This window comes from Tachysurus fulvidraco, chromosome 13 (genome assembly GCF_022655615.1).
Source record: "Tachysurus fulvidraco isolate hzauxx_2018 chromosome 13, HZAU_PFXX_2.0, whole genome shotgun sequence".
NCBI lineage: Eukaryota > Metazoa > Chordata > Actinopteri > Siluriformes > Bagridae > Tachysurus > Tachysurus fulvidraco.
The window spans coordinates 17,786,640-17,810,252 of NC_062530.1; the positions used below are offsets into that span (position 1 = coordinate 17,786,640).

General features: G+C 37.1%; 1 protein-coding gene across 3 annotated transcripts in view; it reads left to right on the forward strand.

Annotated features, from left to right (window-relative positions):
* Window positions 1–592: 592 nt before the first annotated feature.
* mgat4c (mgat4 family member C) overlaps window positions 593–23,613 on the forward strand; it is a 121,791-nt gene continuing 98,770 nt past the window's right edge. For all 3 annotated transcript variants that reach the window (XM_047822021.1, XM_027161257.2, XM_027161258.2), the window contains exon 1: window positions 593–1,025. The gene's annotated coding sequence lies outside the window, so the exon portion shown is untranslated. The remainder of the gene's footprint in view (window positions 1,026–23,613) is intronic.

Consider the following 23,613-nt stretch of genomic DNA (forward strand, 5'->3'; position numbering starts at 1 on the left):
ACCTGAGAAGTCATGAGAATAAAACCCAAAAAGGAACCAGACTGATCATTTTTAGGTAACATCTGATTGTGGAATTCCATCCATCCATCCATCCATCCATCCATCCATCCGTCCATTCATTTTGTGTACCGTTTATCCTACATAGGAAAAAAGGGGACCTGGAGCCAGGGCACAATTACACCAATGCTAATCAATCTACTGTACCTTACAGAGGTGGGAATCAAACCCCCAACCACATACAGGTACTGTCCCACTAAGCCAAGTGTGTTGAAAATATAATCAGTATGAGCCTCACAGTCTTTGTGGTTATAGTCAACAGTATCCTGTAGACACTTAAATCATAAACTTAAGAAATCTTTTTGTAATTTTCAGTGCATGACCATGCACAACAGCAGACATTCGGACACAAGCACAGAAGTTCAAAGACTAGAAGATGTATCAGGCTGAATCCATAGGCTTGGTGGTCTTTTAACAACATACAGTATAATAATGATCAGATCTGTGACTATACTGTACGTGGATGCAACACCGAGTTACTGTTCGCAAATAGTAAAGAAAAGAAAAGAAACAACCCCACAATAATCAATATTGCTTTTCAAATTCCAGACAACAGCTGCACAACATACTGTTTCGTTTTGCTTTAAGGTGAGAGCAGTGTTCTTTAAAAGCAGAGCAGCTGAGTGATAGTGGCTGCTGTAGCATTTTCTGTATTGTCTCATTCAGCAGCAGGCTAAGAGGAACAATTCTACCAACACAACACACTCCTATTCCACCATGCCTTTCTTAATTCTGCATTCAAACATTCGAGCTGCTGATTTTTTATGACGTCGCGCGCAGCAGTGGAAGGGAAACCCGGACAAAATTTCTCCCTGTGATTTATTGACGTTTGCTCGTTCGCTGCTGAAGCATCTTGTATCTACTGCTGTCTGGGTCTGAGAGCGCACAGACCAAAAAAATGCACGAGTGGGGAAGTTAAGACATGCCAGTCCAGATTTCTCCCGAGATCTCACCGAGCAGGTTATACGGTAAGAGCGACACTTTCTTTATAGTCAAATGTGTCACGTTCTAATCAGGGGACAACGTGAATTCCGTGTACGTTTGTTCTGGACTGAGTCGGACACGCGATATTCGGTTGTAAAGGCAGTCCACAGATGTATCCAGTGCACCGCTGCAGCGCGTAAATCTGCTCTGAATCGGGTTCTTTTTTAAACAATTGATTGGTCTATATCCGATTTTCTGTTTGCATGTGTTTCAGAGAGAATAGATGATTCTCTGGTAGGTCGGACGACTTAGATCTATGACTTAGGATGCTGTTAGGATTTGTCGACTTGTCAACATAAACAATCGAGACGCATGCGTTAGGACAATTAGACCTTAATGTAACACACCAGGATTTGCGCGCAAAATCAAGAATTGTATGAGGAGTCTAGGATGATGCACTGTTTTTCTTTTGAATCTGAAACATGACTATAAGGATGAGTCATACAGAACTCTGTAGAGAAGCTTTTACTTCTTTTACTTCAACTCACATGACAGAAGCTTGGGAGAAAATGCATTCTTTTGTATATACTATTTACTAGTTGCATTAATTATCAGTATATATTAACATGCATTTGTTTTATGCTTTTAAATAAACATTGTCTAGCTGTAAATGCTCATGAATCAGAATTGGGCAAAATTGGTGTTTTGAGTTTTTATTGAGCCCATAAAACTCATTGTGTCCTGTGTTAGACAACCAGACATCATTCTATGGAAATTTATTTGAGGAATTATCCCCTGGATTTGTCATGGTACAGATTACACTATGCAGTTTACATGCAGACTGATAAAAGTTTTTTTTTTTCTTTTTTTTTCTTATAAGAGTTTATGTTATTCCACCTCAGAGTGTGTTTCCCTCTGGACTAGCATTGCTTCTCCTTGTGGTAACCTATTGCAAGTTGACTATCATACCTTCAGAGCATACATTTTTCTCTCATAAATAAATCTCAATGCTCACGTTAAAGGAATACACTGATATTTGTCATACAGTCTCTATGGGGCATTAATAGATACTCGGGTATAACTTCTGCACTAAAATTTGCATGTAATATATTAAATTCAAAATATTCTTTCAGATGTTTTGAAGGCTTTTTTTGTTTCTACCAGTGGGAACAGAATATATGTTGCTTCAGGAGTGATTTAGGTGTGTTGTCAATACAACTCCTTTACATCAGTAAAATACTTCTTTTAATGACATTATATGGCACTAGTAGATAATTATTGCTTTTTTCATTTTTGTGTATTTCCATTGCAGCTTATAGCAATTACAAAGATAAAGTATCACAACACAGAAGAGCCTGAAGCATAAAGACAGTCGTTGTTACCACAAGTAAAAACTAGCTGTTAAAAAAAAACAAAAAAAAACCCTCAGATGCACTTTCACTAATTAGCTGGTTAGGACCAGATGGACTAAAGGCAGCTAATGAACACAGCATTTCTCGGTGTGCTACAAGAAATGGTGTTCGCTTTTAATGATCTCAGAACAGAATTTTAGTTCAAATAAATGTTAGAAATATTCAGTCTGCGTAATGGATTTTTGACAACATGCAGATTGTTAGCTGTACTATAGAATAAATTGTGTACAAGTTCCTATAAACTCAAAAAAATTAAGAAACAGTTTAATGTTTTATTCATATTCGGTCATCCAGGACATTACTATGGCAAGCATCCGAAGTACACTTAGCCAGCTCAATTTGAATCTGGCCTTAATTTATAATGAATTAATACTGAGCATTTGTTGGTAAAAAGGATGTGACTAATAAAAAGGTATTTATAATGTAATAATGCTTTTGTGAAAGAACATGGGTCATGCACAAAAAAGATGTGAGTTCACATGCATAGTCTAGGTTTATTACACAGCTTCACTCAGCTCTGTGTTGTCCAGAGGTAAGGAGAAGCCCATCAGATCTACTGAGGGCAGCTTTCATTATAAGAAGACAGGGACATGCTGTATCTTTTCCCTTTGCCCTTGCCCTGTCCCAGACAGCTGGAATTTGGATGTCAGAGTAGAGAATGTGAAATATACTCCAGTGGGTTTTTTTCCTGAATGCTTTGCTGTTATAGGAATGAAAATGTGAGAATGAAATCCATTCAAGAACACAGAATATAAAAAATGTTCAGAGAACATCTGTGCATTTGTAGTAGTGTTTATTTTAAAATCCAATCATTGTTTTTTCAATTAGAAACAGATTTAATTCTATTACAGTATGTTGGAACATCACATGCTTTCAGCCTTGATGTCTTTCAAACGGCTTTTCTAGACTCATCTTCCCAGGAGTGTCTTTTCTTGAGCTAGTGAGTGGAGTCTGTCTCAACTAAACAGCATTATTCAACAGACACACATAGAAACACAGTGTCACAACACACTGTCATAAATAAGGTGCGAGTAAATAAAATGAAGCAAGCTGGCCAAAGCAAACCAACATATCTGCTATTGTATCAACATGTTCTTCACACTGGCACTGAACCTGACCAATGTTTTCTATCATATATACAGTATGCTAAGAAAGCACAGCCAGAATAGTTGTTGTTCTGTTATTAACCTATACATAGCACACTCTCTAGTTATGACATTCTGAATTATGAAGTTGCTTTCTTAAGCAGCTTTATTCCCCGTCACTCTTTTCGAGCAAGCTATTTAACAAGGGCAAGGTGGTGTCTGCTTGCGTGGGAGTTGTGCTGTAACGCTGCTGGTGTGATGCTTGCAAAAGCCCTAATTGTGTATGTCTTCCTTTCTGTAAATGGCGAAATTACCTTTTCCACAGAGCTCTCGATGTAGGTGAATTGAATTTTCTCTGCATGAGGAAGCAGTTTAAAGAGCCACAGTTTTTTTTTTTTTTTGGCAGCCTGAGGTTTGATGAATGCAAGCAGAGATGATGGAAGGAAGAGTCACGGTGCAGTCATGAGGGAGAGGAAGGTGGGAGTGATCTGGGCCATCTGTCAGACTTAGAAAATCATTTTTTTGACAAACAGTAATACTAAACAATTACATAAATATAGATGATCAAGCTTGGAGACGTTGGGTTTTTATTTGTTTATATTACAAACTCAGCTTCAAGTGAGTACTTGATCTAGGTTCCCTCTTCTCATTGCGTTTCATTGCACTAAGCTGAGCTGTGGAAGAAGTGGTATAGCATGATGAAGTGGTATAGCATTAGTAGCGAGATTAGATACACCAGCACAGCTCTTGAGCTCGTGAGGCTGGAGGATGTCTGTAATTGTTATTCACTATACCTGATGCATTTATCCTTTTTAATATTTTTTATAGACTGATACTGTTGTTTTTGTTGCTATTTTGACTCAATAAACGAATAGAAGTGACACCTAATTTTGACATCCATTATATATGCTCTAATGTATCCACTGTGTAGAAATGTTTGGATTAGCCATTCCTCAGAAAAGATGAATCCTAAAACACTATAATGCCCTTTCATTGTGAAAGTCATGCTCACAGTCTTATACCATGTATATACATCTACATGCCCTTCTTTATGTCAGGTTAACTCTATCTGCAGTGAATTTCCTAGAACCTACTGTGGCCTGCAAACCTGGCCACCCTCAGACTGCACTTCCTAAAGCACAAGATCTCTGTCATGTTCACAGTCACCAGGCCTTTAATCATGCACACCTGTTCACAACCACACACACACACACACACACACACACACACACACACACACACACACACACACACACACACACACACACACACACACACACACACACACACACACACACACACACACACACACACACACACACACACACAAACACACACACACTCACTCTAAGTGGCAAATTAACACTCAGTGCATTCTTACCTGTTCTTACCAGGCCTTTGATATTGTGTTGTGGTTCTCTCTCTCTCTCTCTCTCTCTCTCTCTCTCTCTCTCTCTCTCTCTCTCTCTCTCTCTCTCTCTCTCTCTCTCTCTCTCTCTCTCTCTCTGGTTTTACATATCTAATTTGTTCTTATTGTATCTGTTCGTACTATACATCTCCTTAACTGTACCTGTATTTTAATCACAGATTTGACCTCTCAATCTTTATTGAGCTTTATTTATTTGCACTTTTTGATACAAGAAACTCTTTCTGCACTTACATCCAATTCTGCCTGCCTTTTCGGACACTGTGTTTGTTTATTTTATTTTATTTTATTTCATATTTTGGCCTTTGAATGGGAGTATTATATATCTGGTCCTCTAATCCTCTAATGACTCTACAGATATATTTACAGTATATTACCTTGATTAGTTTTTATTCTGCTTTCTCTTTCATTGTATATACAGTACATATGCCATGTAAAGCTCTTCAAAGTAGTGTACTTTTATAAATGCCTAAAAACATTTATACATCTTTGGATTAAAACTTCTACGATTCAACCTAGCTTTGCAAGATATGTTCCCCTGCAGGCTTTGTGGCTCTTTCCAACCGCTGACCATCCTGAAAATGAGAAATCTCAGCTCTATCCACTTTGTCACACTATGTGACAAAAGCGCATCATAATGCTATCCGGAAAAACGGATTTTCCTAAATCCAGCTGGAAGCATTGCTAGTACATAATCTATCTTAGTACACATTCTGAAATAAAAAAGACGCTTTTGCTTTTTAACATATGTTTAACATTAAGCTTGTTTTTACATAAAATCATTACATACATTTAACCCTTGCATGTGATAAAATAAACCCTTTTTTAAGGCTACACTGTGTTAACATTGTCATATTAAGGGCTACATTGTGTTTAACAGTATAGTAGTAGCACCTTTCTTTTTAGAAAGCTTGCCACAAATGTTGATAACAGAAGTCTGCTTCAGGAATGGAGAAAAAATGTCACAAGTGGGAGATTTTTATTTTCATGAAGGCACTATATAGGAATATAAGTCACACATGAAGCTCTTGGCACAAAGACCATAATGATGAACATACTGTACATTTACAACCATCATTTATCCTTAATACCTGCCCAGTCAGGTCCACAGTGGTTTAGTACCTTTGTACCTTGATTTAGTACCTTAGTACCTGCCTGGTCAGGTCCCCAGTGGTTTGATACCTTAGTACCTTGGTTTGGTACAGAGGTACCAAACCAAGGTACCTTCATCCCTGCCTGTTCATGGCCACATTGGATTATTACCTTAGTACCTTGGTTTAGAACCTTAGTTTAGTACTTTGCCTGGACAGTGGCCTCAAGTTAGTTTATATTTTGGGAAACATCCAAATAAATTTGCTGGCAAAATCTCTAACTACATGAATAGAATAAAATAAAATCATTAGCACAAATATATAGTTGAGACTGGTTATGAATTTGAGCTGAGCTTGTGGGACTGACAGAATTCAGAGCTCAGAATTCACAGACCATGCTGACAGTGCTGTCATTTCTACCACTGTTTTCCCCCAGTATTTTACAATGTTTCTTGGAGCTAAGTTATAGTTTCCTTAAAAAACTTTTCTTTTAGGCCACTTTGGGTTTAAAATAAAATACAGATAGACACTATTTATAGCAGTGCAATGTTAATTATATAATGTTTTTTTTTTTAGCTTAACACAGTCTCTTATATTCTAACTACAATCACAACTTGCCTATTTTGGTGTCCATAAATATCGTTCATTTCACTCTTCAGCTAATGGCATATTCATATTCCATATACAAAATCTTCACTTTCACATTTAACCCTCTTAGTGAATTAGACAGCAAGGAGGCAGCACATTCTCAGGATTTCTGGAGGTTTCTTGAATGATGTCATTAAAGGAATATTAACTTAAGGTAAAGATCATAAAAAATTGATTGCTGAATTTGCAAACAAAAAACATTACAGCATCAGAAGGGCAGGTTTATTAATGTTATAAAAGCAATCTGATGTGGGGATGTGCTCCAATTGAGGTGAAAACACCACAGAAAGTGCACTATCTAATAGCTAATAGACAGCCTGTCAACTCTTAGCTGCTTTCTTCAAATCAAAAGGAGGTGCTTCAAAAGTTCTCCATGAAAAATACATCAATAGGAGTGTGAGTAAGAACAAAGGCAAAATTGTGTGTTTGTCAGAGGAGGTATCGGAAATGCTGATTTATTAAAGCGGCTCTGATCCGGCACCAGCTGTTGAGGATGCTATTCTGTTTCAGATGTTTGAGAAATAAAATGCATGAAGCTTGAATACTTGATGTTGATATGAATAGGTGAGCATTACAGAGCAAACTTTACCTGTATTGAATCTTTCTTGAATATCTCCTGACAACCTAACAAGGACAAAGACTTGCTAGCTTTCCCATGGTGCTGTCATTCATAGATAGAGCGATGGAAATAATTGGCAATGAAATCTACTCCCTCGTGATGTAGGCTGCACTGGTTCATTTTTTGTATTTTTTAGTGCATTATTGGCACTGTTATATATCGCAGTGTATTTATATCTCAAGCTCAGCCATGATCTCTTTCCATGTGTTAGTTTATATTTGGAGGAGCTGACATGTCAATTTGGCTGTAGGCCTAAATGGTGCAGAAATAAGCGTTATGTGGGCTGATGTCATTCATTGAGTTTGTATAATTGACTTCTCACCACCTCCACCCAATTTGACACATAATTATTTTCTATTTCGTAGCTTGTTGACTGATCTTCTGAATTTTGTGTGACCCTTCATGATAATTAGTTAGACCCAGTGTCAGGATGTTGGACGTAGTATGCCTGAGGGGTGGCATCTTTAAAACAAGCTGCAAGTGGAAGAGAAAGAAAAATGGAAACCAGTATTAAATAAGACTAAGAGGGGTAGAGAGAAACAGTGGGAGAGTGAGACAGACAGAGACAGGGGAGGAGAAGAAAGTGGAGGAAGGAGCATGGAGAATATCAGCTGTTTGCTTCAAAGTAAATCCAATAAATAATAAATAATCAAGTTCCTCTCATACCATTGCCTCCCTCTGAGCAATAGGAAAGTTTTGTATTTAAAAATAGTATGTTTGGAGCTTTGCCAGGCTTTTCTGTGTTGCAAAAATATTCCCTTCATCTTTAATGGCTATAGGTCCTGTTTGCATAGTCATAATGCAAGCACAAAAAATAAGGATCAGGCTGTTGGCATGTGTAAGTATAGCAGGCGTATTCTTTTTTTTGTGCTTTCGCCACAGGAGGTAAACTCACACAGAGACATAACTGGAGGTAGAATAAACACATAAGGAGATGTGCCACCAGATTCTGTCAAATCGTCTCTTTCAGTTCACTTTAAAACTTGAGTGGGTGCTCAGCATAGTGAAATGCTCATATTAAATGATTAAATTTCGCCCATAAACTCACTATTTCTGAGTAGTTCATATATCTGTTATACATAAAGTAGGTGGAAGAAAATGTAATGACAAAAATAGTAGATAAATATACTAAACTGTTTGTTGCTATGTAACAAATTAGTTTGGTTTGACTTTTATTGTTTGTATTATTATGGGACATCCTGGGCATAATGATATGTAATGGTCCGATTCACATTCATTAGCAACACCTGTTGTTTATTCTGATTTGTGATGTACACATTAATTCAGTGATTTGTATGTAATTGTTAGTTGGGTTACATAACTGATATTTTGAACCGGTGTTCACGTGACTGTTTTATAAGGACTAGAACACCTTTTAACCTTCACTTGACATCTAATTGCTCTCTTGTATCTGTGTGAGACTCAGACAAAGATGGAATAATTTGAACAGAGTCTAGGCACGCATGTCTAGGCAAGCATGTTCAACCCTTTTTTTTTTCACGTTTTCTTCCACAGTTTGATCACCTACCAATTCCCAACCACCATCCAGTTCTTCTCTATCATACGCCAACTTCTAACTTCAGAGGGTGAAGGTTAGGATGCTTCCTCCAAGACATGTGAAGCTAACTGCATCTTTTCATAGTGCTGCATCACAGACCAGAATAACTCAGAGCATGTGAACTCATGATCTCACAACAATAGGACAAATGCTTTTCTATTGTGAAACACTCAAGATTGTTTACAGCTACAATCCCACTGTTGTTCTTTCTGGGTTTTTTTTTTTTTAGGATATTTTCGTTTTTTGTGCACTTTTTCCATTCAAACATTTTACTGTTGGACACTTAAGCACATTTAAGGTCAATGAATGAATATCTATATAGTTGCATTAAAGAGTTTATAGAGTAGTCATTCTCAGGCATAACCAGAAAATATGCTGTTTGCTCACTTTCCCACTATTTTATGCCACTTTCCTGTTGAACTCTGAAACACTTGAACTAGCACTTTCCCTTTGTTTGTTATGTGTATATTTAATAAAAACAACCTGAACAGTTTTAGGTTACTGGCATTCTAAGTCTGTACCCTAGTGAACCAGTGTTAATGTATTCATTATTAGAGATGTAAAAGCACATTTGCACGTCGTTCTGGAGAAGGGGCGTCTGCCAAATGTTATAAATGTAAATGTAAATGTAAACTCTGCTGTAATTACAGCGGGACCACTTCATCAGTCTTCATCTACCCTGTTCCACTGATATAACAGTATATTTTTATATTCCTGAAAATTAAGTGTGCTGCTGTGCTGGTGACACATCCAGTATGAAATCTAGGCTACTGACCAGTAATCACTATGCTGATTTACAGAGGTCGTAAAATAAAGCTATCAAAAAATGAAATAAAAATTAAACTATGAACTCATACAATCTCACCAATCATGAACTCATTAATTATTTATCATCTTTTTGGACCAACTGAGTTGGAAAATTAAAAAAAAAATTTGACCTGTGTGCTAATCTATTCCCAGTCTCAAGAGATGGGAAATGTAATTTTTAGAGTACGGTGCATTTTAAAATCTTACAGCACTGACAGATTTCAAGAAGACCTTTTTAAGAAAGTGGCTTATGACAATCATATTCACATTGCAATGACATAATACCTCTGATATATGCCTTCCAGCTTTCTGTATAATTCTACTCTTACTAAATGTGTGAAAACAGAGACAAGCCTCATAACTACAACAAAAATATGTGAGATGATATGAACACATTATGTCTGATACGAGTAAAATAGTGAGTCTTACTTACTTTGAAGATCCAATTTGGCTTATTTCTACCTTATGGTACAAAATATACAGAGTGGTGGTTATACAAATCTAATTTGGCACCCACAATACAAATTACTGAGTCTGAAAGTCACTTTGGGAGTGGTGATTGCATATGCAAATTTGTATTAACCAAGGGCAGGTATGCAGAAGCCCAGTTCTGCTATTATATTAAATTATATCATTTTATAGCAAGTTTAATTAACAGCTAAGTTTATATAAATTATGCCTTAGTGTCACAACACAAACAGAATGTTTTTCAAAGTTGTAGTAAGTTTACTTTTTGCCATAGGTTTGGGTAATGTCTTTATTAAAAATGGCAAAGAGCAAAAACAGGCAGAATACATGCAGAAGATCAGACGAACATTGACAAACAGGACAAAATCACAAAAACCAAGAGCTTGAACACATGCAAGAAGGCTTGGTGCATCTTGTAGAATAAAGCTGAGCAGATACTTAGCAACATGAAAATGAAAGCTTAAAGTCTTCACTTATAGCGTGTGTGGATAAAACTAGATATCCTGTATTAGAAATCAGATGAACGTGAACATGTCAACATGTGATGTAGTCTCAGCCTCAGTTAACATGCCCACAAACTGTTGGCTGAAAGTATAGTACATATGGCACAGAATATTTTTAACACTTTATGAGTTTAGAAGTTATCATCTGATTGGTCAGATTCTACTGGGTTTTTGGGAGACATGTGTTTCAATTTTTTTTAAAGTCCATCCAGAAACAAAGCTGCTGTGACCTACAGTATTTAGCTCCTGCGACCTCTACTTTCTGTGACAATAAGTGCTTATTAGCTAAACGCAGGATTTTCCAAATTATGTGAAGTTCATTGTAAACATGGCATCAGCCTGAAGGTTAGACTATGCAAGGCTATGGAATGTGGCTGGGTGTTATAGTGACCATATATATACTTTTAATTTTAAATCATCTTAACTCTTAAACACTTAATTGTCTTTATATTTAAGTTTTACTCATCTGAAAAAATTTATATCGGGCAAAATCCTTAAATCCCTGTTACTTTCTACCTCCAATTTGTATGGTATGTCATTCATCCAGTTTATTCGATCGCACTTGCAAATTAGTCCTCGTTATTTGGGTAAAACAGAGCCGCCTCATTAACCTTTCTACATCATCAGATACGATCACATCAAATCTATGTCAGAGGGTCTGCACTATTGAGTGCGTATACAAATTCAAATTCGAATGAGGAAGATGTGCATTGTGTGCAACTGGATGTATAAATCAAATGTGCGATGCTTGAGCCAATTGTTTGCTGAAGTTATTAGGGAAGCTGGAGAATGAGGACCAAATCATTAATTCTTGCTTGTTAAAAATTTGAAAAGATAAAATTATTAATTTCAAAAAGATAAGAATTATGAAAGATATATACACAAATAAGATAACGGCACTCGGAAGTACAGTATAATGGAGATTTGTGTTACTAAAGAGGATTCAAACAAAGTATACGAAGTGAAGAAAAATAGTACACAAACTCGTGCTTTTAATTGGACAGCAGCGGAAAGGTCCTGGTCAGATTCTCTGAAGTCTGTCATGCCTGCTCTATTCTCCATACTCTCAAAAGAAAGAGACTCTCATTCAATGGTGATTCTTAATCCTGATCATCACTTTTAAGCATCTGCCTTTAATTGTGTTGACTTAAAGTTAGTATTTGCTGTTCTTGTCATGTTACAGTATGTAGTGTAATATGCTGATGTGAAAAAAGGGTGTCTGAAGAACATCACACGTGGCTTACATGTTTTGGTACAGTGTGACATTCAGAGTGGCAAATTGTGTCAGTGTGACATCAGAACATAGGCAGTTTTTTACACTGATATCTTTTAATGGGCAAATAAATAATAAATGGTTCCAGACCTGGTGTCAGGATGTCATTATGCCATTTGTATAGATAAAGCCTTTTGCATAGATAATATGAACATACATATGTTGAAAGTGTGCAAAATAATTATCACCTAACTCTTTAACATGCAAGGTAAACGCTCTACCATATGCATGTCTCCTGTTTATCCTCTATTGTTACTGCAGGACCTAGTCATTGCATTCACATTTGTTATTTGATGATCATTTTTTATTCATTTAATTTTTTGATTCTTTGCTAAAAAAATGCTACAGCCAATTACATGTGGAACAACATTATGGAACATTTTTTTCATTTCATGAAATACAGCACATATAACCAATAACTATGTAGCCAGATTTGTTTTGTGCCTGATTTTGAGACATGATAGCACCTGATCTATTTCAGCTGGTGTTTGACCTACGCATGCAAATTTTCTGTCAGCACCTCATGAATATCATATTATAAAATATTCATTCAAAACATTCACCTTGATTCAATAATCATGTCTTTGTCCTTTTTCCAATAATAAAAAGAGATTGCTTATCAAATCAGTAAGTTAATAGTTAGATAGTTAGCCAATGGATATTCCTATATGATATTCTTAACAAAAATAAAATAATTGATTATTTATCAATATTCTCACTTACCCTAAATGTGGAACAGCTATCAGTTATCAATAAGTAGTTATGATGCTTTTGAAGCCAATGTGTCATCATCCCTCACATTATGTGCTGTAAGGTCATTCATTCATTCATCGTTCATCTTCAAGTCATTTAATTTTGTATATGGTGCTGTTGGATTCAGAGTATCGGGGAGAACAGGTACAAGGCATACTTTACTGCACGCACACACACACACACACACACACACACACACACACACACACACACACACACACACACACACACACACACACACACACACACACACATACACATTCAGTCAAGTCTGGGGGCAATGTACAGTAGCCAGTTCACCTGCCATGTAGTTTGGAAGAAGGAAAGAAACAAGAATACCCAGAGGAAATTCAGGCAAACTCAGAGAGAATGTGAGAAACTCACCACAGATCAGAATTGAACCATGGACCCTAGAGCGGTAAGACAAGAAAATTATCAACTGCGACACCATGCAAGCCATTATTCAACCCTCTTCATCTCTTTTGAGATGTTAGTTGCACAGTATTTACTGGACAGTTCACAGTAGTTGTTATACAATTTAATAATAAATGAATAAACCTGGGAACACACTGTACATTTCAAAACAACACAAAAAGAGCAATCCTTCACCTTAGTCCACGGAGATATTTACAGAACAGTTTAGACTACCACTTGGTGATGAAAGGCTGGAGAAGAAGTGAAGAGTAAAATCATACCGCACTTTAAAGTGTAACATTTCCGTCTGAGGCGTTAATCAACTGATTATAAGCTACTTCTGCTGAAATTAACATCTTGCTCCAGGCGTTATCAGACAATATACAACTTGAATATTTCTCTAGCTCTTGGATAATGTTTTTTCTGTACCAATTAGATTGTGGGTGGTGTCTAGAGCAGTGGTCCCCAACCTTTTTTTAGCCGTGGACCGGTCAATGTTTGATCATTTTACCGCGGCCCGCTGGGGGTGGGGGGTAGGTGCTATACAATTAAATTAAAATAAATAATTTTCATTTAATTGTATTTAAACATGCCTTTTTAACTCACTACAATGCTAAATCAATGAGAACACTGAGCTTGTTTCTTTGCAACGAGACGGTTCCATCTGGGGTAATAGGAGACAATGACAGACGAAGTGTGTTGCTTATGTCCAGTTTATTCCGTTGTTTTGTTTTGGTTGCCGTCACTGCAGAAAACCCCACTTCACACAGATAGCATGTGGGAAATGGCAATAGGGATTTAAGTGCTGTGGTGACAATCTCAGGGTATTCCGCCATTTCTACCTTTCTAACGACGTCTGTTTCGTACTCATTTTTGCTAATTTGTGGGTTAAATTTGAGCAAACACAATATACACATACACCAAGCACTGTTAAACATTACAAAGTACCGGTGAACAGAGAGAAGAGCGATACACACCTTCTCTCCACCAAAGCTACAACACCACTGCCGCTTGCAGCCTTTCAGCTCCAGACGTCACCTAAACCCAGCCCGATATCATGATATTTTGCGCATACGCTGTATTGGTGCCGCTTTAGGTGACGTCTCTCAGCTCTCGGTTAACCTCTCGTCCATGGAAAGTCACACAAACCCGAGAGAAATACACCACAGTAAATAAAATGGAAATAATTTAATGTTCCTTGGGCGGCCCAGTACCATTTGGTCCACGGACCGGTACTGGTCCGCGGCCCAGGGGTTGGGGACCACTGCTCTAGAGGATGTGTTGAAAAGAAACCACAATGCCTTCCACAACTCCATAGTGAACTGACCCCTCTATCTGTGAAAATGTCCATGGCCACCTTCAAATATAATGCACTATTCCCCTAAAATCACTGCTGCCATTTGCTGTGCTGAGGGTAATTTAGGTAGAGCCATAAAATTGGCTGATTTCAAGAATAACTGTGAAACTAGTAGATGGATGGAGATCAGTTTTGAAGTTCATTGGCATGTGGCCAAGTTTCAAATTACTAGGTATTAGCTATAGCAGTCCTACTGATGCCTTTTTTGTGACATGAACAATATATGCTGTATCTTTCAATGTCATATTACCTACTGTATCTTTCATGCCACAGATGTATTATAACTCTACAATAATACCTCTTTCCCAACATCCATTGGTCAATCAGCCATCCTTTTAAATTAGTTCCTGGATCTGCATGCAGTTGCTGGGCTGTAAGTAGAGACCTCTGGCATTAATTAAGCTCGCCACCAATCTACTTCTTGTGAATCACATTGTCTGAGACTGGTTTAAAGCCTGAGCAATCAAACTGATAAGACAAAGCACCTGCAGTCTCAGTGTTTTTCTTTGTCTTAGCCTGATGTGTAACAGGGACGTTAACATGGTTGGAAATGTGTGCCCTCTAGGCCTGATTGAAATTTAATCTCATAGCTCTCTTAGGTATTGCTGGTTGCTATGATCAGTGATCAGTGACTGTTTGAATTAGGTAAACAAATCCCCAAATCCAGTACATTAGGCTTTTTACAGCATGTTTATAACAGTTCTCTGCATTTAGCCCTATGGTTTTGTTTAGTGGGTGGCATTTTTCTCACTTTCGCAGAATTGTTAGGGCACGATCTAATATAGACTCTGAGGTAACACACTTAATTATCTTAGTTATCTCAACAGATTATTGAGCCTCAAATGTCAATGTAATGCAAGTATGAGCAACATAAGTTAATATAGTAAGCAGAGCTGCAACAAAGCTGTAATTGAAGATAAACCTACATAAGTATTCATACTTGACCAGTCCTGTACTTTTCAGTGTTGTATAAAGTATTAGAAAGCAATACCTGAGTAAAAGTACAAGTATTGTACTAGAAAAAGACTTTGGTAGAAGTGAAAGTTACCTCTTAGAATATTACCCAAGTCTTAAAGTATCTGATATTTACTGTACTTAAGTATCAAAAGTAATTTTCTGATATTTAATGTACTTAATTTGATTAAGTACAAATTAAGGCACTTCATCCGGTAGGAAGAATCTTTCATTCCAATGTACAGAAACATTTCTTGCAAATACTGCCACGGGTGTATAACGTTATCTTCTTCACCCTGTTCACCGAGTTCACCACTATCGTTGGGGTGGTCGTCTACGACAGGGGCGGCCAACCCCCGGTTCCATGCGGCTCTTACATTCATATCGAAGTTTGTATTTGTCTTTTTATTATGCATGTTCGCTTCGCTTGAGTTCCATACGGTATTTTCGTCAAATGCGCATGTGAGTGGGATGAAAATACCTCAAAGTTTCCCAGTAGGAGCAAGATCATTTGAGTAAACAATTTGTGTCAAGTTCGCTCTCAAAATGGCAGGGAAAAAAAGGTGATGATCAAGTGTGCCCATGTGTATGATGTGGCTCTTTGTGGTAACAGTAAAAAAATGTGGCTCTTGGTCTCTGACTGGTTGGCCACCCTGGTCTACGATAACGGGAGGTCCTCCAGCAGGTGCTTCCATGGCGGTTTCATTTTCAACATTACGCTGAAATAGAGCGTGCGGAGCTGCTTAATGCAATCTAGGAGCAGTGATTTTCCAAACCTCCCTTATTGCAGTCGCACACATTTCTTCTGTTTTTATTTTGTAGTAACGAGTAATGAAGATGCTTAGTGGAAATATAACTGAGTAAAAGTATACATTTTATCTAGGAAATGTAGTGGTGTAAAAGTGAAAGTTGACAAATTTAAATAGAGAAGTAAAGTACAGATAAGTATTTGTACTGAGTTACATTACAACACTGGTACTTTTACCATCTCAGTTTCCATTACATTGTTAAATTGAAGAAATGTTAGGTTAATAGTTTAATAGTTTGTTAATAGTTTAATAGTTTGTTTTGAAAAATGTTTGGTTAGACAAAATTATCTATTATTCAAATATACAGATCTATAATAAACGGTTACCTGTTTTGTATTTTGTCATAAGGCTTTGAAGAGCACTGGACCAAATGATATCAGAAAATAATTGTGACTACTAAATATTTTAAAAGCCACTTTCAAATTTTTTTCTTCACAATTCCTCACAGGATGGCATTAATAATATGTAATTTGTTAAAACAAACGAACAAACAAATTAATAAATAAAGTAAGAAAAATAACAAAAGGCACCTCACAACAGATCAAATGGAGAAGATGGTCATTTTTTGCTTTCCCCAATAATCAATACAGAGTCTTAGTCCTATATTCTTTTTAGTAACAAGGAAAAACCAGGCCAATTCTGTTGAGCTTGATCTTTTCTGACTTACTGATCTTAGTTGTGGTTGCATGAGCAGAGGCTTTTAATGTTGAACAAATTGTGTTGTAAAGCCCCCTTTAATAAGCCTTTCACTAGTCCAATCAATAACTGAGTTCTGCTTGCTTAGCCATGGGTACCCAATACTTAGAGGTTGAATGGAAACCTTTACAACACAGAAATAGAAACAGCATATTTAAACATGGCCTATTCGAAGCCCCAGGACTTTAGTATTGTACTCAACCATAAGTATTTCCGTCTAATGCATGATTCATTCCAGGTTTGGGACACAGAGTCCTCAATTCTCCCCTGCCCTAGAGCCCTAGTGTAGCAGGCAACAGGGTGGGGAATTGGTTTCATTTGCCCCAGAACAGAATAACATCCACCTTCAAATGCATTGGGGAATTTGGCGAATCTGTGACATTGCTTGTTAGATTTCCCTCTCTGCCTATTGAGTATAGGAGCTACCTGGATATTTGTGATAGAGGTTTATAAAGTGACCCAATTTTCCACAAACACAGCTCTTTCATTGTCTCTTTTCCTCTTTCCTGCATGACCATCCATGACTGACATATTTGTATGGCCTCATACCTATTTCTAAACTTTGGTTAACAGTAGCCCATGATCATTGTTGGCTGAGTACATTTGGTGGTCTAAGGGTCTAGTCAGATACCTGCTTTAATTAGTTTGAATGACTTAACCCATTTGATCAACAACAGTTCCAAGCTGTCATAGTCACTCCTTGCATGGCATTCATGCAAGGTCTCTTGGTTAAAAAGGTGGCCCTCTCAAACAGTGTTGCCTCCTTGCTTATGTCACTGTCCCTGCTCCCTCTTTCTCTTTCTCTGGCATCCTCTTTGCAGCAGGACACTAACTATATGCACTGTATTTCATTTAAAGTTTAAAGCACAATGTCACACATCACTGAATAGCCATCAACATTTTCACACACCGTAGCTTACTGTTCCCTTTTTCTATTATACACAAGTGAGCACTATACACAAGTAATGCACACTGCAAAATATAGCGATGTTGTCTCTTTCCAATGTGGGGAATCCTCAGACAGCTCATGAATGCTGATTGATATTTGGCAATTTAAAAAAAAAAAAAAAAAAGCAGAAACAGTGCAGAGTGTGAGAGGAGCAGTGACCTTTCTGAGTTAAATGTTAATTTAACCGCTGTATAAAAAAAAACATGCGTGTGTGGCTACTGAATGCTGAACATGTAAATATTACCAATCCCCACTGACTCACACTCTTTATATGTGGATTAGGTACAGTTCACTGGTGAATAAGTGCAAATAAGCTTTGCCCTTTTAAGTGTTCAGTGGTGGGTACCGAATACAAATTTGGGGATACATAATCCAGCAGTGGTGGCTTTAATACACATCTAAATGCTCAATTTTGTGAGGCAGCAGTGGTGGAAGCAGTGGTGGAAGCAGTGGTGTTTGTTGTTGAGGAATCATGCTATCATTCCCAATATGTTTGGTTCTGTATGGTTTTCTCAGTCATATTTTAAGATCCTTTGCTCTTTTTCTAATCTTGTATTCTAACTTCAATTGATGGAAGGATTAATTGTGCAGGATATTTTTTTTATTGCGATGTTTGCTTGGTATGTGTTTCAGGTTACCCCATATTTTAAATTTCAGGTAAATCCACAGTTTATATTTCACTGCAGGCGTACTACATTACGAAAGAGACACTGCATTGCAGGTGTACATCTATTTGTATGTGTTTGTTTTTGTGTGTGTGCTTGCACATGCATTAGCATTACCTTACTGTATGCATGTGTGTACACTGGTGCATGTTATACCTATAAATAAGAATCACAATCTTTCTTGCCAATGTTTTGCATTTGCTGCCTTGCCTGCAGGTCAGTACACATGGATTTTATCCGATTTCGCTCAGTACAAAGAGCCTCACTAGGTGTCTGTTGTTACAACTTGCTGATTTAATTCTCAGCACACAGTCTTCTCCAGTGGAATATTATACTGCTTAGATATTGATCCTTGTTTTGAGACCATTTGTGGCATAAAAAAAGAAGGAGATAAGTTTCTAGATGTGTAAGTATTGATATTGTAGAAGGAGGCCTGTAACGCTAAACCATTCCGCATTAGTATAATTTTATCAACACAAACAGGATCAAAATATCACCAACATACACCAGAGGTTGGGGGAAATATATATATGTATACATTTCTGCATGCATGAACTGTGAATATTAAAAATGTTTATACACCCTTGTGTAACTTCTGCTTTTGTGATACATTGTTAAAACCAAGAAAATCCTTGTTTTGGAAAACAACTAATACTTTGTTAAAGCACATTTTGCTTGCATTCTACCAAATTAGCCCATTAGTTTTATTCTGCTCTTACTTACAGAAATGCTCCAGATCTATCAAATTCTCCTGTTCTTTAAATCATTCCACAAATTTTCGATAGAATTTAGACCTGGTCTCGGACTACTGTAGGCATTTAAAAAAAATTGAGCTTTTTCTTATGAAGCCATTTTTAATTACTTGAATTTGTGCTTTGTTTCATTATCATGTCAGAAGGTGATATTTTTCTTCATCTACAGCTATCCAATGATATAATTTTTTGCCAAATTTGGTTGGTATTTGGCGGTATTCATGATTCCTGTCAGAACTAGAGCTCCTGTCCCAGTAAGGGAAGCAGCTCCATGGCTTGATGCTGCCACCACCGTGCTTCACTGTTGTTATGGTGTTCTTTGAGTAAATGCTGTCTTTTTTTTCCACACTAAACCTATTATTTGGTCTCATCAGTCAATAACAGATCCTTCCATGTGGATTTTGAAAAAATTAAGGAGGCTATATTTTCTTCATGAGAAAGGGCCAGAGTGAAGAACACAGGAGATTTCTGTCACATGCAGGGACTGTTCAGTACTTGCCAGATATTCCTGCATCCCCATTAATATTGCTGCAGGTCTTTTGGCAGCCTTGCTGAAAAGTTTACTTCTTGTCTTTTTTTCAGGTTTGGAGGGACACCTTTTTCTAATTAATGTTAATTTGGTTCCCTATTTTAAGGTACAGCTAATTAGTTGGAAATCCTTTTGTATAGGTTTCAACAATGAGATCCCATATTGTACATGCTTGTTAAGCTCTTTTTTTGCACCATGTTTTCAGCAGTTGGAAAAAAACCAAGAAGTAGTCAAATTTTAATTTAATTATTCAATTAGAGTTAATAAGAAACACTTCATTGACAACAGGTGTATGTTAATTTCTTTGGAACATTAATTTACGCATGATTTGTTCATTCGTGGAGCATTATAAAAGGATGTACACATTATGCAACCAGGTTACTGTCAGTTGTTTCACTTTTTACTAAAATACTTTTTAGTTTTTAAAGTACTTTTCTGTTTACTGGCTACGTCACATTAATGGTGGAAAAAGATCTGAGGTGCAATTAACTTTTTATATCTATTGTGCCAAAACAAACAAACAAACAAACAAACAAACAAAGCAAAAATCATCACAGTAGTGCAGGATCATTGTCTAGACAATTTTCATCTTCTCCAGTTGGGCTTCCTCTGTGTTCTCTCACATCCCATTTACATGCCAGAAGGTGGACTGTTTATGCTACATTTCCCCTGGGTTTGATTAATTGTGTGTGTGTGTGTGTGTGTGTGTGTGTGTGTGTGTGTGTGTGTGTGTGTGTGTGTGTGTGTGTGTGTGTGCAGGCATGCGTGTGTGTGACTGACATTCCATCCAAGGTGAGAGAGATCAGGTTAAACTGGTGAATGAGTGAATTCATATTAACAGTTGTTGACACATTTTTTGCGTTGCACCTCTAAGCTTTGGGATTCGATTTCTGCCTCTGCCTTATGTGTTCTCTCCATGCTTTGGGGGTTTCCTCTGGGTATTCCCTCGGTGCAAAGACAAGTGTTGTAGACTGACTGGAATCTCAAAATTGCCCATATTGTGTGAGTGTGCTTGTTATTGTGCTCTGTGATGATTTAGCACGCTGCCCAGAGTATCCCCCATCTTGTGTATTGAGTCCCCTGGGGTAGCCTACAGGAGATGATTGAATGAATGTATAGTGTGTGATTAGACTACATTCAGTCATTGATGTTTGTTCTTTATTATTTTTTTCCTTCAGCAGACCTACAGCTTTGGTAACGTAATTTAGCAATGATGATGTGTTAAGATGTGATGCTAACACATCTTAGTTTCCTAAAGTGTGGTTGACTACGGTATACTACAACCATTGCATTTCTTAAAAATCAGACATCTCTCTCTCTCTCTCTCTCTCTCTCTCTCTCTCTCTCTCTCTCTCTCTCTCTCTCTCTCTCTCTCTCCTATTCACTCACTTTTTCTATCTATCTATCTAGTGTAGAAGGCTGTACAGAATTAATGGGTAGGAGATGGGAGGGCTGAAGTGGACCAGAGAGATTAGCTGTAAAATTGACACTGACAAATCTCATACATTACGGCTTCATGGGAGGCAGCCATCGCCACAGGAAGTCAAGCAGGAGGAGAGGGGAAAAGGTAATGTTCTCTATAAAAGACACAATGTGGCCTTTATTAACTACCACTTTTATAGTGTTGCATTACTGAAAGCTTCCCTCTGCAAATTCACTGCAGTTGCAATGAGAGCCGCATGTAGGAAACAATTATCTGAATTTTTAACACATTCAAAAGCTTTAGTAAAATATTAAAACAGAATTTCTATAAGATTGAAATAGCTAGTAAAAAGTTAATTCCGTCACAGAGTTGGGTTTTCCTCTGACTGTCTGACTGTATCCTACTTATTGTCTTCTCTAAATTAGTCTTTGGTTCTTAATTTTACTGAGGATGTTTAATCCATGAAGCAGTTGAAATGAATGGAATAAAAAAGGGAGCGGATTTGTAAAACGCATGCCTGAAGCACACTCTGCCGTATTCAAAGCTTCATTTAAACTCACTTACTTTCAATTGCACTCATGAATAGTAAATGTTTATGTGCATCTTTAATAATCCATGAAGTGCAAACGAACAAACTTCAATGAGCCGTAATTAACACTGCAGTCTATCGGACAGAGACTACTTTGTTTTGCAAGGTCATGAAAGAAAGTCTGAGGTTTCAGTCTTTTGTAAACACCATATCCCTTTTGTTTGCTGTGTCACACTGAATAATAATTTTTAAATGTATGTTTAACTCCGGTATTGATTCTTCATTTTACTTTATTTTTCGACAAACACCTTAACTTTATGTGCTTGTTTTTGTGTGCTAAAAATCATCTTCTATAACTGAGAAAATATTTAGATACATTTAACTCATTGCTAATTCATGCATACGTAGAAAAGATTCGATTTTGCAACTTGTATAAAATATAATGAATGTAGATTATTACTTTTCATCTCTGTGTGTTACTTTGAGATATAATGCATATACTTTGCAGACGGTAAATCTAACAGATGCAATAAACCCAGTATAATGTGTGCTACTCATTTCAATGTAATTTCAATCTCCTCAGGCACAACTGATGAGGAAAGGAATATTTGAATAGGGTTATGAATATGTGATATGATAAGCTCTTGAAATCATAACAGAGCAAATGTGTTTTCTGAGCTGCCCACGTATTCATCTACATTGCTAATTTGATTGAAAGCTTGTGTGTATATATACTGAATCCTCATTTGTGCATATGCTATAACATTTGCTTTATAAGTCGATGTACATTTTGCATACTGTATTAGGTTTGGCACTTTGGTAAAGATTTATATCACCTTTTTTACAGACTGTTGAATAAAGAACACACTGTATTTTGGTGGATAAGTAGTATGTGCTGTTAAATATTCATTGGCAGCTTGCGTTCTTAAAATATAACTAATTATCACTCCCAGCATCTCCAAAGCTCTGTCTTCACACTTCACACTGAAATTCACACACATCTTCCCAAAGAAATTATATTAAAACACACAAGTCTACATACAACCATTACTAACTATAGTTTATTGTGTGTACCATGTCCTATTGACTTGCCAGGGGTAGATCATGTTGATCCAGCTGTCAAGCTTCTCCATGCTTTTTATTTGTTCTTACTGGTTTCCCCAGCTGGTGTTTGTGTGTGTGTGTGTGTGTGTGTGTGTGTGTGTGTGTGTGTGTGTGTGTGTGTGTGTGTGTGTGTGTGTGTGTGTGTGTGTGTGTGTTTTTGGGCCAATGGCATAGACTGTTGTGACACATCCACATACAGGTGTTAAAGGCTATGGTATATTATGTCTCCAAATGAATTTGCCCCCAAAAAAGAACATTTTAAACGTCTTTATCAACCGGGAAAAAAAAACATCAAGCAGGAAAAAAACATAGAAGTGCAATGCAAAGAGTTTCGTAATTGACAGACTCTTCTGTCCCAGAGTAATCATCTGTTCTGAAGTCTGACAATCCGACTTGTCTTTCGCTTTTCCTGAATGCTAAAATGATGAATCCTCCTGAGCTCTGCTTCTCCAGAGCAGTGTGCTGAGAGTGAAGTCTACATTAAGTATTGATGACATGGATGATTAAAATTTGAAAGGCATTTTAAAAAGTACGTTAATGGTTTCCACAGGCAAGGTCAACACAGGGACTGGGGGGAGGGGGATATCTGAGAACTTTTAACTTTAATATTCCATTGGAAAACCTTCTATTACACATTTCTGAGACTAAAAATCATTACATTAGATATAAGTGCTGATCTGTTGTTAACATCATTTCATTGTGAATATCTGATGTGTGGGAATTTTCATTCATGATCACTTTACTGTGATGCCATGAAGAGCTTTGTAGTGTGTTAGAACAGAGAAATGAATAGAAGAGTATGGGTTAA